The following is a 14,041-nucleotide window of genomic DNA, read 5'->3' as shown; positions in this document are numbered from 1 at the left end:
AATTTCGTTATATACTTCATATAAGAAACGCTTCCTACGGTGTTTGCTGGGGCCTAACAGGAAGTCCTGTAAGTCAGTGTTATTAGACAGGAGACTGAGGTGTTCTCTAACCACGTCTAGTGAGGAAGTTATTAACCATTGTTGGCATAATTTCCCTACACTATATGTCGTAACTATACTTGCATGTGCTGATGAAATATAGCGAGGGTCCGGCCTACTAGTTCTAAACCCCCAGAGGAGTTGACAAAACGTTGATGACACCCATTGGTATCTATTGGCCACAATAACCACAGGCCAGGACGTATCAGTGAAACATTAAATTTACCATTCTGGACCCATTCGTCCAGCTGATCTTCAGTTGCATTTGTATATTTTTGCCATTGATAAAACTTTGCAGGGGCAGGTATACTGGGCGTGTTTAATTCCTTAATTTTAGCAAAGCCTAACCAACTTGTTTGTTGTACTATTTCATTTAAGAATATCATTTGTACAGGTATGAGGCATGCTCTAAATAAAGCTTCCTTTCCCCTAATTTGCCAATGTCTAGTTCCCCATACACTTTTCAAATCAATCCATTTCAGCCAATATTCATAGCCTTCTATGGACAACCGGGAAACAAAGGATTCTGAATATATACATTTAGTATTCGTCAGTAGCATATGTATATCTTTAGTAGGTGGTACTTTAAAATAATACGACTCAGCATTTTTTACATTGTGGCCAAACAAATATGTAAACTTTTCAGAATCCGTTTTGGAACTCCCTTGTGGTGCAGTCGGACAATGTTCCCATTGTGTATAATTAAAAACAGTTTTGGGGCTGCTTGCTCTATGTATGAAATGGTGCCCATATTAATTATAGCAAAACATATCACCATAATTCTCTTTAGGTTGATAAACATCTTTGTTTTCAAATACAGTATAATACTGCAATTTAGTCATCATTGAATCAACTGTTTTCACATCCCAGTCATTAGAAACAATGCCTGGTATTATGATATTGTTCATGGATAGTTTGAACACATATGGTATTTGAATTACTTCCGTGGGACCATATTAATCAAATATTACTTTGTCCCAAACAATCCCATCTGGAATTGGTACAGCGGAAACGTTCACAAATGATAGGTCTCTCTGGACCTTGTGTGATTAAAAATTTGGTTTTAAAACCTCCTCCACCAATTCAACTGTTGATTTTTCAGGGAGAAAATGACCATGTATTAACAAGAAAAAGGTTATAACAAAACCAATCCAAAGGAGGAAAGCTGAGATAGTCAAAGAAAGCCATAGACAGTTCCACGAAAAAATAAAATATGTTTTTTAAGCCAGTTTGTTAGCTTACATGCTTTTGACAATTCAGGTGTCGAAGACGCGAACGAGTCTGAGATGTCATCATTGAAGTCGGCAAAATATCCAGAAGCAGTACGTGCAAAAGCTGGAACCGTGGTCATTGGTGGAGGTGGTGTTTCCTGTGGTGGCACACAATAGATAGCACCATTCGTTTGTGTTGGAGTTGAGTCAACTCGGTCAATTATTTCTGTATTGTTCGATGTTAGTGGAACCAATGCAAGATCGGCTTCCACCCTCCCCAAGCTCGGAGAGGTGTCAGTGTTGGTATGAACAACCTGTAGAGGGACTTCTTGACCAGTAGTGAGAGGGATTCAGGAACTACTGGCCTCTTGGTCTGCTGTGCAGGATCGGCCACATGGTGTAGTTTGACATTGTCGATGGAGACAAAACGATTTTCTTTGACATCTGCCAAAGGTGGTAGCATTACAGTACGGGTACCGTGTATCCCCAAAACTGGAACTGGTGCGCGATAGGAAGGGCCAAATTTCTTTTTCACAGTGACCTTTTCACATACAAGATCCCCAACCCTGTTAATCCAGCCGGTAGATGTTACAGGCACATCCTTGATTTATGTCAAAGGGTGTTTCTGCTGCCTCCACGCCAGGACCATCAAGATCCGGAACATACATTTGCGTTCCGAACAGGCACTCATATGAAGTGCAACCCCCCAGGGACCTTCTAGGTAGATTATTAAGTGTTCTCTGAACTTCATATAGGTTATTAAGCCAACTACGACCCGTACCGAAGACTCTGCCTGTTCAGGATTGCTTTAAAACACTGTTTAATCGCTCCATGACACAATTTCGCTCGGAATGAAATGGAGACAAGTACTGGAGTTGGACCCCGACGAAGCCATGGCGTCCCTGAATGGCCTTGAGGCGAAAGCAGGGCCCTGGTCCGAATGAAAAGCCACAACTGCATATGTACCAATAAAGAATCACAAATCTTTATGTAGGAAGTTGGCTCTGTATGTGCTATTTCAAAGTAAGGAATAGCATGCACAGAGTCCAAGGGTTCCCCTTAGCGGTAAGATAGTGGCAAAAAGAGATAATACTAATGCTCTATTTTGTGGTAGTGTGGTCGAGCAGTAGGCTTATCAAAGGAGTAGTGTTAAGCATTTGTTGTACATACACACAGGCAATAAATGAGAAAACACACCACTCAGAGACAATTCCACCCAATAGGTTTTTGTTATAGAAAAATATATTTTCTTAGTTTATTTTAAGAACCACAGGTTCAAATTCTACATGTAATATCTCATTTGAAAGGTATTGCAGGTAAGTACTTTAGGAACTTTGAATAATTACAGTAGCATATATACTTTTCACATAAAACACAAATAGCTGTTTTAAAAGTGGACACTGTGCAATTTTCACAGTTCCTGGGGGAGGTAAAGTATTGTTAGTTTATGCAGGTAGGTAACCCACCTACAGGGTTCAGTTTTGGGTCCAAGGAAGCCCACCGTTGGGGGTTCAGAGCAACCCCAAAGTTACTACACCAGCAGCTCAGGTCCGGTCAGGTGCAGAGGTCAAAGAGGTGCCCAAAACACATAGGCTTCAATGGAGAGAAGGGGGTTCCCCGGTTCCAGTCTGCCAGCAGGTAAGTACCCGCGTCTTCGGAGGGCAGACCAGGGGGGTTTTGTAGGGCACCGGGGGGGACACAAGTCCACACAGAAAGTACACCCTCAGCAGCGCGGGGGCGGCCGGGTGCAGTGTGCAAACTAGCGTCGGGTTTCCAATGGGAGTCAATGGGAGACCAAGGGGTCACTTCAGCGGTGCAGGCAGGCAAGGGGGGTGCTCCTCGGGGTAGCCACCACCTGGGCAAGGGAGAGGGCCTCCTGGGGGTCACTCCTGCACAGAAGTTCCGTTCCTTCAGGTGCTGGGGGCTGCAGGTGCAGGGTCTTTTCCAGCCGTCGGGATTTTAGAGTCAGGCAGTCGCGGTCAGGGGGAGCCTCGGGATTCCCTCTGCAGGCGTCGCTGTGGGGGCTCAGGGGGAACAACTTTGGTTACTCACAGTCTCGGAGTTGCCGGAGGGTCCTCCCTGAGGTGTTGGTTCTCCACCAGTCGAGTCGGGGTTGCCGGGTGCAGTGTTGCAAGTCTCACGCTTCTTGCGGGGATTTGCAGGGGTCTTTAAATCTGCTCCTCTGTAACAAAGTTGCAGTCTTTTTGGAGCAGGGCCGCTGTCCTCGGGATTTTCTTGTCTTTCTTGAAGCAGGGCAGTCCTCTGAGGATTCAGAGGTCGCTGGTCCTGGGGAAAGCGTCGCTGGAGCAGGTTTCTTTAGAAGGCAGGAGACAGGCCAGTAGGTCTGGGGCCAAAGCAGTTGGTGTCTTCTTTTCTTCTTCTGCAGGGGTCTTTCAGCTCAGCAGTCCTCTTCTTCTTGTAGTTGCAGGAATCTAAATCTTTAGGTTCAGGGAAGCCTTTAAATACAAAATTTAAGGGCGTGTTTAGGTCTGGGGGGTTAGTAGCCAATGGGGAGGGGGTCACAATCCTATCCCTATTGGGGGAATCCTCCATCTGAAAGATGGAGGATTTCTAAAAGTTAGAGTCACTTCAGCTCAGGACACCTTAGGGGCTGTCCTGACTGGCCAGTGACTCATCCTTGTTATTCTCATTATTTCCCCCGGCCTTGCCGCCAAAAGTGGGGCCGTGACCGGAGGGGGCGGGATACTCCACTAGCTGGAGTGCCCTGTGGTGCTGGAACAAAGGGGGTGAGCCTTTGAGGCTCACCGCCAGGTGTTACAGCTCCTGCCTGGGGGAGGTGTTAGCATCTCCACCCAGTGCAGGCTTTGTTACTGGCCTCAGAGTGACAAAGGCACTCTCCCCATGGGGCCAGCAACATGTCTCGGTTGTGGCAGGCTGCTGGAACCAGTCAGCCTACACAGATAGTCGGTTAAGGTTTCAGGGGGCACCTCTAAGGTGCCCTCTGGGGTGTATTTCACAATAAAATGTACACTGGCATCAGTGTGCATTTATTGTGCTGAGAAGTTTGATACCAAACTTCCCAGTTTTCAGTGTAGCCATTATGGTGCTGTGGAGTTCGTGTTTGACAGACTCCCAGACCATATACTCTTATGGCTACCCTGCACTTACAATGTCTAAGGTTTGGTTTAGACACTGTAGGGGCACAGTGCTCATGCACTGGTGCCCTCACCTATGGTATAGTGCACCCTGCCTTAGGGCTGTAAGGCCTGCTAGAGGGGTGACTTATCTATACTGCATAGGCAGTGTGAGGTTGGCATGGCACCCTGAGGGGAGTACCATGTCGACTTACTCGTTTTGTCCTCCCCAGCACACACAAGCTGGCAATCAGTGTGTCTGTGCTGAGTGAGGGGTCCCCAGGGTGGCATAAGATATGCTGCAGCCCTTAGAGACCTTCCCTGGCATCAGGGCCCTTGGTACCAGGGGTACCAGTTACAAGGGACTTACCTGGATGCCAGGGTGTGCCAATTGTGGATACAAAAGTACAGGTTAGGGAAAGAACACTGGTGCTGGGGCCTGGTTAGCAGGCCTCAGCACACTTTCAATTCAAAACATAGCATCAGCAAAGGCAAAAAGTCAGGGGGTAACCATGCCAAGGAGGCATTTCCTTACACTTTAATAACAGTCAGAGCACCAGCCGAGCGTTGTGGCCACACCCATAAAAATCTGGAGTATGAATCAACAGTGACTAATATATACTTGTAGGCATTATCCACTGTTAGGGGACCACAATGGTCTAAGTACACACATTGTAATGGCCTGTTTGAAATCAAGAGGGGTGTCTGCAACGGGCATTTGGCACTGGAAACTTTTATTTGTTGGCAGATGTTGCAACAAAGGACATACTGCTTGGTCTCTTTGTAGAGACCGGGCCACCAATAACGGGCTTGTAAATTTGAAATTCTAGCCGCCACACCAGCACGGGCAGATGCCACCCCTTCATGCACTGCTTTAATCAACTCTGGTCTTATCTCTTTGTTGGGAAAATCTCTCACGCCTACACCTGGTATTCTAACTTCAGCATTCAGGCGATCGCCCATTCGGTAGGAATATTTAGCCGGTAATGTTTTAGGATAGGGCGTACCATCAGCATTAGCGTTCACAGCAGCCCACATGTCTGCGTCTGGTTTCGTACTTAAACATGTTACTGCAGCTACAGCGGTCGCGGCCACTGCTGACTTTGCGGCTTCATCCGCCAATGTATTTCCAGCAACGTGTATCCCAACGCGCCGGTGTCCAAGTGTATGTACAACATGGGCATTTGGTAGCGTCTCTTTCAGATCTGCTACTTTCCCCCACAGTAGTCTGTGTTTAATGGTGTTGCCTTTGGAATCTCTGAACCTATTCTGGCGCCAGCAATGCAGATATTCATTGAAGGTCTGGACACAGTAATATGAATCACAAATGATCAGCGTAGGCTGTGCAGGATCCGTATGTTCCAGTGGCATCACCAGAGCCTTTAGCTCTGCTAACTGTGCTGTGCAATCCCCTAGGGTTTTGTGTAAATGTATGTAAGGGACAACATTTATCGCCCTGCATATCGCCGCTTATGACAGCGCAAGCAGCAGAATATTGGTGTTTTGTGCCAATTGCAGGTTGTGCTGAGCCATTGGTGTACATGACTATGATACTGTTTAATAGGCAAAGTATTTGCTGGAACTGGGTATTCTATTTCATACTGCAAAAATTCTTGAGTTTGTAACTTTGGGTCAAAGATGTAGTCTACATTAGTGGCTATCAAAGACGCAGCCCATTGTATCCAACGTGGATGTAATGCTTTTTGCGTTTGTAACGCTTGCTTTTGTAACAGCCTCCAGGGCTGGGATTGGAGAAACGACAATAATGCGTTTTCCTTGGGCAAGAGGTCACTCTTTAATGACAGCCATCTGTACAGCAGTGAGAATTTTCTCAGTGGCAGCAAAGCGATGTTCTGCTGCTGAATATAAGTGTGATTTGTACGCAATCTGGACTGTCTCACATTCATTAAATGTCACACAGGTGAAACCAATGGCACCAGCTATTAGTCTGATGACCAAATGTATTTTGTTGTCCCTTGTGTGTAATTACTGTGCTGCAAGCATGCCAGTTTGCAATTCTCTAAGAATGTGTGTATGTTCATTTGTCCAGAATTTGTTAGAAAAATCAGGACGTATCAGATCATATAAAGGTTTTATGTGTGTAGCATAATCTGGAATGTAAGTTCTGCCAAAATTTAAGAAACCCAATAGAGACTGGAGTTTTTTTAATCGTATTCGGGGTTGTAACTGTGTGCATTTTTCAAAGAAATGTGGCGCTAGGCTTTTTCCTTCACTTCACAGCTCCTATCCCAGAAACAGGACGCTGAGGAAGGCATTATTTTTTTTATTTATTTTTTTTAAATTGAATTTGTAACCAAATTCAGCGAATCCTACAACAATGCGGGCTACCAGTCTTAAATGTTGGAGCAATTCATCATCCGCGAGATATAGTCTACATAGGACAATGCGTAAGGATCAATCTCGTGCAAAATTGCAGTGACACGAGCAGCGAACAGTCCTGAGCTGTTCTTATACCCCTGAGGATTTTTTTCTGGGAGCCTAGTGCACTGAAACTTGTTAAGTCTCTACCCTCAGGTGCTATTTTCGGCAGAAGAAACCATTGGAACTATCCAGTGTTGTTTTGTATTTTTTACGCACTATATCGTTCATTAGTGCTGTGCTATGTGAGTTTTGTATAGCATAAGTGCATGTATCACTGTTTAAGTGACTGTAGTCTAAGACTATTCTATATGTGTATGGTCCGGTTTAGCTACTGGGAACAATGGATTCATTGGGGAGGCACAGGTTACAATTACGCCCTGGTACTCTAATTGTGTATTTCTTTCACAGGTGCTTTTGCTTCGTGTTTTATTGGATACTGAGGTTGAGGTTCATTGTTAATTAGAATTAGATGGTAGGGGGATTCTTTATCCCGTTGACGTGATTTAGGTATAACGTAGGTGCCTAGGCCAAAGCACAATCAATGGCACAGGATTCAGCGAGTTCCTCTGGAACAAGGGGTGAGAAGGAAGGCTTAATGACGTCTTCTCCATATGGGCAGGTACAGACAAATTCAGGCGGCCAATCTTGTTCGGCCAACAAAACATCATATATGTTCACCACAGGATCCCAAAAGATTGCGTTTATTATGTGATTAATGCCTACTTCTAACTGTATTGTTACTTTATACACCCTATCAGGCGTGGAGACACGCATGTCTGCAGTTTCTACTTGTAGAAAGTCATCAGTTGCTTTCACCTCCAGATGCTCTAGAAGACTCCAGCGAACTATTGTGACCTGCCGCGCTGTATGTGCCCACTTCTTCAAGAGGACCCTCTTCCTGAGTGGCATGTCGGACTGTGACTTCTGCCACTTTTTTCTTTTTGAATTGGGGTTTTTGTTGGGCGGGTTTCTCTTCTTTTTTACAGAAACCTCCGATGAGCGTTGCGATTCCTGTCTCGGTTTCACGTACTCTGTTCTTCGCTCTGACCGCCCACCTCTCTAATTTATTTTTCCGATGAGTCCTGAAAGGAATGAGATTGGCGTGTATCAGTACACTGATATCTATCAGGCGTTTTTATATTATCTTTATTTCTGAGATTATACCTATTATGTGGAGTCTCCAGTCATGGAGATTCTCCCCTCTCCTTTTTAGGAGTTTGTTGTTTTTTATCTCAGCGTTTCTGATTACCTTCAGGAGCTTGCTTAGGAAAATCTTTATTAGATTTGCCCTGAAATTGTGGTTTAGATGGTCTGGCCCCTAAACTGTCTCAACCAATACTAGAATAGGTCCCTGCATTTATTTTTGGCAGCTTGCGTTCTTGATCCTGTTGCGGAACGTCACGGAGCTGCATGCGCACTGCCAGTGCGACCTCTTCCCCTTTAAGGTTACTTAAAATGATTGAGAACACTGTGGCAAAATTGCCCATCAATTTGCATTCCCAAATCTAGGGCCGGGGCAGCCCCATATACATCTTGAATTCGCTTCAACACCTCCGGTAAATTGGCTAGTGTCGGTGTACCGTGTGCGGTTGTATAGAGCGCAGCAAATACTGTGCCCAAAGTATTGCAGTTGTCCACTGTAGGGACAATCCCAAATGGCAAGCACATCGTTAATATTCTATGTTTATCCTGAGGTCCCGTATTGGGAAATACTGCCTCCAGCGCTTTTATTTTTTGTGCTAACCAAAACGGATTTTCCTCTCGTTTTGCGGGTACTTTACCCATGACTGATTGTACAGTCGCATGGTTTATATCTGGCGTTACTGCATGTGGATGTGCTGGAGCAGCACGTGCTGGATTTGTATTTAATGTTTGCATTATGAACTGTACTAGTCATCTATATATTGCTGTTAATTCCGTATATAAGCGACGAAACTCAGCTACCGCTGAATTTGCAACTGCAGGATGTGATGTATAGGTGGCCAATAAAGGCCAGGAAGGACCATCGTTACTTAGAGGACCTAACCTTACTGGTAAAATTGTGTGGGGTAGGGCGCCATCAAGCCAATTATTATGTTCTTGATAAGATCATGGTATTTCTAAATATGCGTATGCTCTGTATTGTCCAGGTGCATTTGCAAGTGAATAATGATGAAATATATTTGTGTTCCCATCAACTGCTGGAAATGTGACCCAAGAATAAAACAGTTCTGTTCTATAAGCTGCATGGGCATCCACCACAAAGGTGACTGGACCCCCCCGGACGATTAGGCCATTTGCTAATAAACGTGCAGGCAGAGGTTGTCTCATATTAACTGCTATTTGTATCTGCTGTGGATTCGCCATCATAGACACACTATATGTTCAGAGAAGGAACACCAAATGGGGTTTTTCCTTTTAAAGTTCAAGCTTGAACAACCTCCAGCCTCAGATAGGATAACCTATGTAGCTGCGGTGGAAATCCTCAGTACCAAGGACGTCTCTGTATACGGCATTGAGGTGTCATTGTATATAATGAGACAGATACTCAGGAGGACCCGAAAAAATTGGCGGCACCATGTCGCGTAGGCTCTCATTACTCTAATGAAATGACTGGATTTTGAGCAGCAGAATCGCCTGCGATGTGCGAGACTAAGTCTAACCCACTGTGGGTGACACCTGTCACTCCAATATGGGTTTGGCTCGGGCTAACTAGCAATGCCTCATCTCTACCCAAGGATAGGGTGACTGGGCAGCTGAGCGCATGACATACTTGGCTTCTCAGGGAAATCGTGGTCACTCAGGTCACATCCGTTTCTCTCATTAACAATGCGGTCTAATATATAAATGAGAAAGAGGCAGTATATGTTTCAATGATGAGTTTAATAAAACGACTGCATCTTAGATAGCCAAGCGTGAGCTGCAATAACCAGGACAACACAACATGACAGTATTAAAATTGTGACAAGAAGAGTGAAGCGTAAAAACAACGCTATCATATTGTCACTATACTCAATGGACTAGCTCCTACCTAGGCTATGATAGAGCAGAGCATGTTAAGCTCTAATTCTGCCCTTCAGGTTCCCCTGGGAAGACATCAACCCCCATACCGGAGCAAAGGCCTGCGGTCTGCGTTAGCATCTGTAGCGAAGCATTCAGCAATCAGCATACAGTCGTGGTTCACTGGCTGGAATCTCCCTCTAACGCATAAGGGACAAAGACCTTTTTTTTTTTTTTTTTTTTTAATAACACAGCTGGTGTTCTGAAAAAATTTCCCTACACAAGAATGTGTTTTCTACGAATGTTGGAGACTAAACTTCTATCACGTTCACCGGCAATGTACCGTGCTGTAGCCTTGGAAGAAGCACAGAGTGATCAAGAATGTCTTGTTTTAGAACAAAGTGCTGGTCTGGGCAAACACAGTTAGATTAATGGAAAAATAAAACAAGACCGTAAAAGTGGCTATTGTAAAAATAATAAGATGAAGCTGAATAAAATATATGTAGGTTAAAGTGCACAGCAGCCTAGTGTGTTAAAATAACGTGCATGGAGCTATAACTAAAATGGCTACACAACAAGTGAAACTGTTGCAGACAGACGTTCATAGACGAGATTTGTGCTGATATTAACAGGTCACTGATTGATGCTATCTTTGTCACCTACGGGGCTATCATTGACTATTTCATGGACAGTGCTAGCATCCACAGTCCTGTCATGGGCGCTGCTGCCTTCAGTCTTGTTGACAGTGTTCCTGGTCGTCAACAATGTCTTCGTAATTTTCATGACGTTCTTCTTAGATGATGGTCCCGTGACAGAGGATTTTAGACATTACAATCACTGTTAAGACGAGAGGTGTTCCCAAAATGGGAGATATTGTAGATGAGAATGTGGATGTGGCTGTGGCAGCAGTGGCCACCAATGCTTTTGTCAACAAAGATGTTGTCAACAGTGCAGTCGACAAAAAAAACAAATCAATACCGCAGATGTAGTCTTTGCCAATTTAGTCGTCAACAGTAGAGATTTAGATGACCTTTTTGTGGTCTGTTCCTTCAGAGGACTTGCAGGTTCTGCATAAACTCTTTCTGAAAATTCCTCCTTTCTAGAGGTATGTGGATACTCCTAAGCTTTTTCAGAATGTCCAGAAGACTCACAACAGTACTTTTAGGTGCTTTTGGTGGTGACTTCGGAGACACACTGTCAGGAGATCTATCCCTTTTGCAGGATATTTCCGTCCTGGAGAAGTCATCACTATCTTCCTCAGACAAAGGGTCTTGTTTAGCTTTTAATCTCCGTAACCAAATCAATAATCTTTCCTATCTGTCCTTAAGAATTTTCTGTGAAAGACTTTAACATGCCTTGCAGTCTTTAGGTTTATGTTCAGGGTGAAGACAATAGATGCACTCCTTGTGAGGGTCATTAGGGTGAAATCGCTTTTTGCCACATGGCCAAAACAGTCCCTTTTTGGTTGGTTCTGCCATTTCTTGGTCTGAACAGTAGAAACTGAGAGCAATCGTGTTAAAATAAGTGTAAACTGTGGGAAAACTGAGCAGAGCTCAGTGAGAATCCCATCACACGACGTGCAGTAGAAAATCTGAGGGACTGAAGCCTCTAGGGTGAGGGTTCTAAAGGGTGCTGTCAACTGATTGGCTGAACTTTGGGTCTTTTTAAATGAAGTTATTAAGCTATTACATGAATGTCTTCAACACTGAGGAGGAATGATTCAAGCATGTGACTCTATGAAAGATCCAATGCTGGAGAAAGATAAGTTACTTAGATATGTTTTTGTCTTCAGAGGCACCATTGAAAGAAGAGCATACCTTTCAATTCTATTTTGCAAAATAACCAGACGTTTGCCCCAAAAACCTGGACATGTAATTAAAATTAAGGTGTCAGGACACTGGGAGAGTCCACAGGAATCCGGGACATATGGTCAACCTACACAGGCAGGGAAGCACATTACAAAACTGTATCCAACTGGTACTACTATCCCACAACTTCAGAAATTCTTTCCTAATGCTAGCTCTTCCTACTGGAGAGGATGCGGTTTAGAAGGTGATTTGAAACATTTGGTGGAATTACCCCAAAATTAGATCTTACCAGTGCAAGGCTTTGGCAGCTTTGATAAATATGGGTTACCCCTTATATCACATTTCTCCACGCCTATTTTGGCCTTAGATCGCATAACTCGTTACATCAAACAAAAATCAAAAGGGTGATATTTGGAATTATTGAGGAAATACTAAAATCAGACTAGCGGCTTTCTGGAAGAATCCACAGCCACAACCTGTTTTTACTTAGAACTTTATCTATGCAGTGCTATAGTCATGGAATAGTTATCCTCTGCTTTCACGACTTCACATGCATTATTTGAATCCATCTAGGACTTATCTGAGAGGAATGTCTATATATGTGCATATTGCTCCAAAATGTACTTTAAAAAAACACAGATGTACTTTAACAAACACATTCACCAAACCTGAACGAGACAGAGAGAGAAGATAAAGTAGGACTTGTTCTGGTGATGCTTCCAGCGGATGCAGACTGAATTGTTGACACCATAAAGAGAAACTTTTCAATTTAAATCTGTAGGATTTGTTAGTTGATCCTGCCCTTACAAGGATAGCCCTGCTGTAGGAAGTTGGCTCTCTATTTAGTGCACTAAAATGAAGTACACTCTGCAAAGAGTCCAGTGGATCCCCAACTGGTATTGCAGAGACAAAAGAAGATAGTAATAATGCTCTATCTGTGGTAGAGTGGGTGAGCAGTTCGGCTTATCAGAGGGTAGTGCTAAGCATTTGTTGTGCTCACAAAGGCAATAAATGAGACACTCAAAGAATAAATCTGAGACCAATCTAGAACAATAGCCATTCTTTCTATATAGGCTTCAAAATTCGTAATCAGGTAAACAGACTTTTATGCATAAATACTTTGCACTTTTAAAGATCAACATTTTGCAATTCTCAGGCTCTCTCAATGTTATCCTATGGAGGAAAACAATGTTCAGCAATCATAGGGTTAACAACGGTAAGTACTGAGCACTGATCAGAACCACACCAACAGGTCACACCAGGCAGCACTAGGGCAGTCGAGTACAGAGGTGCAATAAGGCATCAGGGTGCTGGATGCATGGGAGTCTAAGCATCGGGTTTTCTCATCTGGATGCACTTGAGTTCAGAGGGTTCAGAGTGTTGAGGCTGCAGGTGTCGTCGTGGAGTCTGGCAGGGGTGGACCCATGAGAGACTCAAGATCTTAGGAGTTGGGGGATGTTGTTGGCATCCGTGACTCCCCTTAGCTGGGGTCAGGAGTCATGGGTGCAGTGGTTGCTGGAGATGTTGGATTTTCTCTCTCCACAAATCCACAAGCCTTGTGGGGGGTGAGGGGGGTGGGATCTGACCACCTTTAGGGTGGGACTGGCATGAAGTGGGTAAAAATTCTAATTTAACTTATCTTCCTGCCTGTGCCGCTGCAAAAGTGTGGTCAGGAAAGTGGGGGTTGGTCATCGCCACTATTTGGACAAACTTGAGTCGCATTATACACACTGGTAGTTGGTAGGTTTTCAGGGGCGCCTCTAAGGTGCACTCTGTCTGCATTTATAAATGAATCCATCACTGGGATCAGTGGGGGTTTATTATTAGGAGTTGGTTGATACCAAGAATCCCAGAATTCAGAGAAGCCATCATGTAGCTGGAGAACTCACAATGACCAGTGTCCAGCATACGCATTTAAAATGGGTACCCTGGTCACTTACTACGTCTCAGAAAGGACAAATACGGCAGGAGCAGATATGCCCTCACATGTGCCTGAATGCACCCTGCCTTAGGGGGTGTCTTACACCTGCCACACTAAGTGATAGGGGACCTGGCAAACAGGGGGTTGTGAAAGGTTGTTTTCAATGTAGCCTTCACCAAAATACGCTGCCTGCAATGGCAGCACTTGTGTGAGTTTGGTGAGCGGTCCCAGAGTGTGGCACAATTGGTGCCGCAGCCCTCAGAGATCTTCCTTAGTACCTCAGGCCTAGGTGACAGGGATACCATTTACTAAGGAGTTAAAGTGGTAGCCAAAGAGTTTGCCAATTGTGCAAAACAACTGTGCCACTTTTTTGGCAGGATCTAAAGAGTCCTTCCTTGAAGTATCAGACATTTTTAATGCTTTAAATCTGGAATGAAGAAAATAAACTGAGCCGGTTTCAGGGAGATCCCCTTCGCACAACATGCGGTAGGCAATCTGAGAGACTGAAGCTTCTGTGGTGAGGGTTGTAAAGGGTACTCTCGCCTG

At 44.4% G+C, this 14,041-nt stretch overlaps 1 protein-coding gene across 3 annotated transcripts in view; it reads right to left on the bottom strand.

Annotated features, from left to right (window-relative positions):
• The window catches only part of TNPO3 (transportin 3), a 991,461-nt gene that overhangs the window by 893,562 nt on the left and 83,858 nt on the right, over positions 1-14,041 (bottom strand). The window lies entirely within an intron of this gene.

Source organism: Pleurodeles waltl, chromosome 4_1 (assembly GCF_031143425.1).
Source record: "Pleurodeles waltl isolate 20211129_DDA chromosome 4_1, aPleWal1.hap1.20221129, whole genome shotgun sequence".
NCBI lineage: Eukaryota > Metazoa > Chordata > Amphibia > Caudata > Salamandridae > Pleurodeles > Pleurodeles waltl.
The sequence above is the reverse complement of the archived record's forward strand: the minus strand, read 5'-3'. Positions and strand labels throughout refer to the sequence as shown.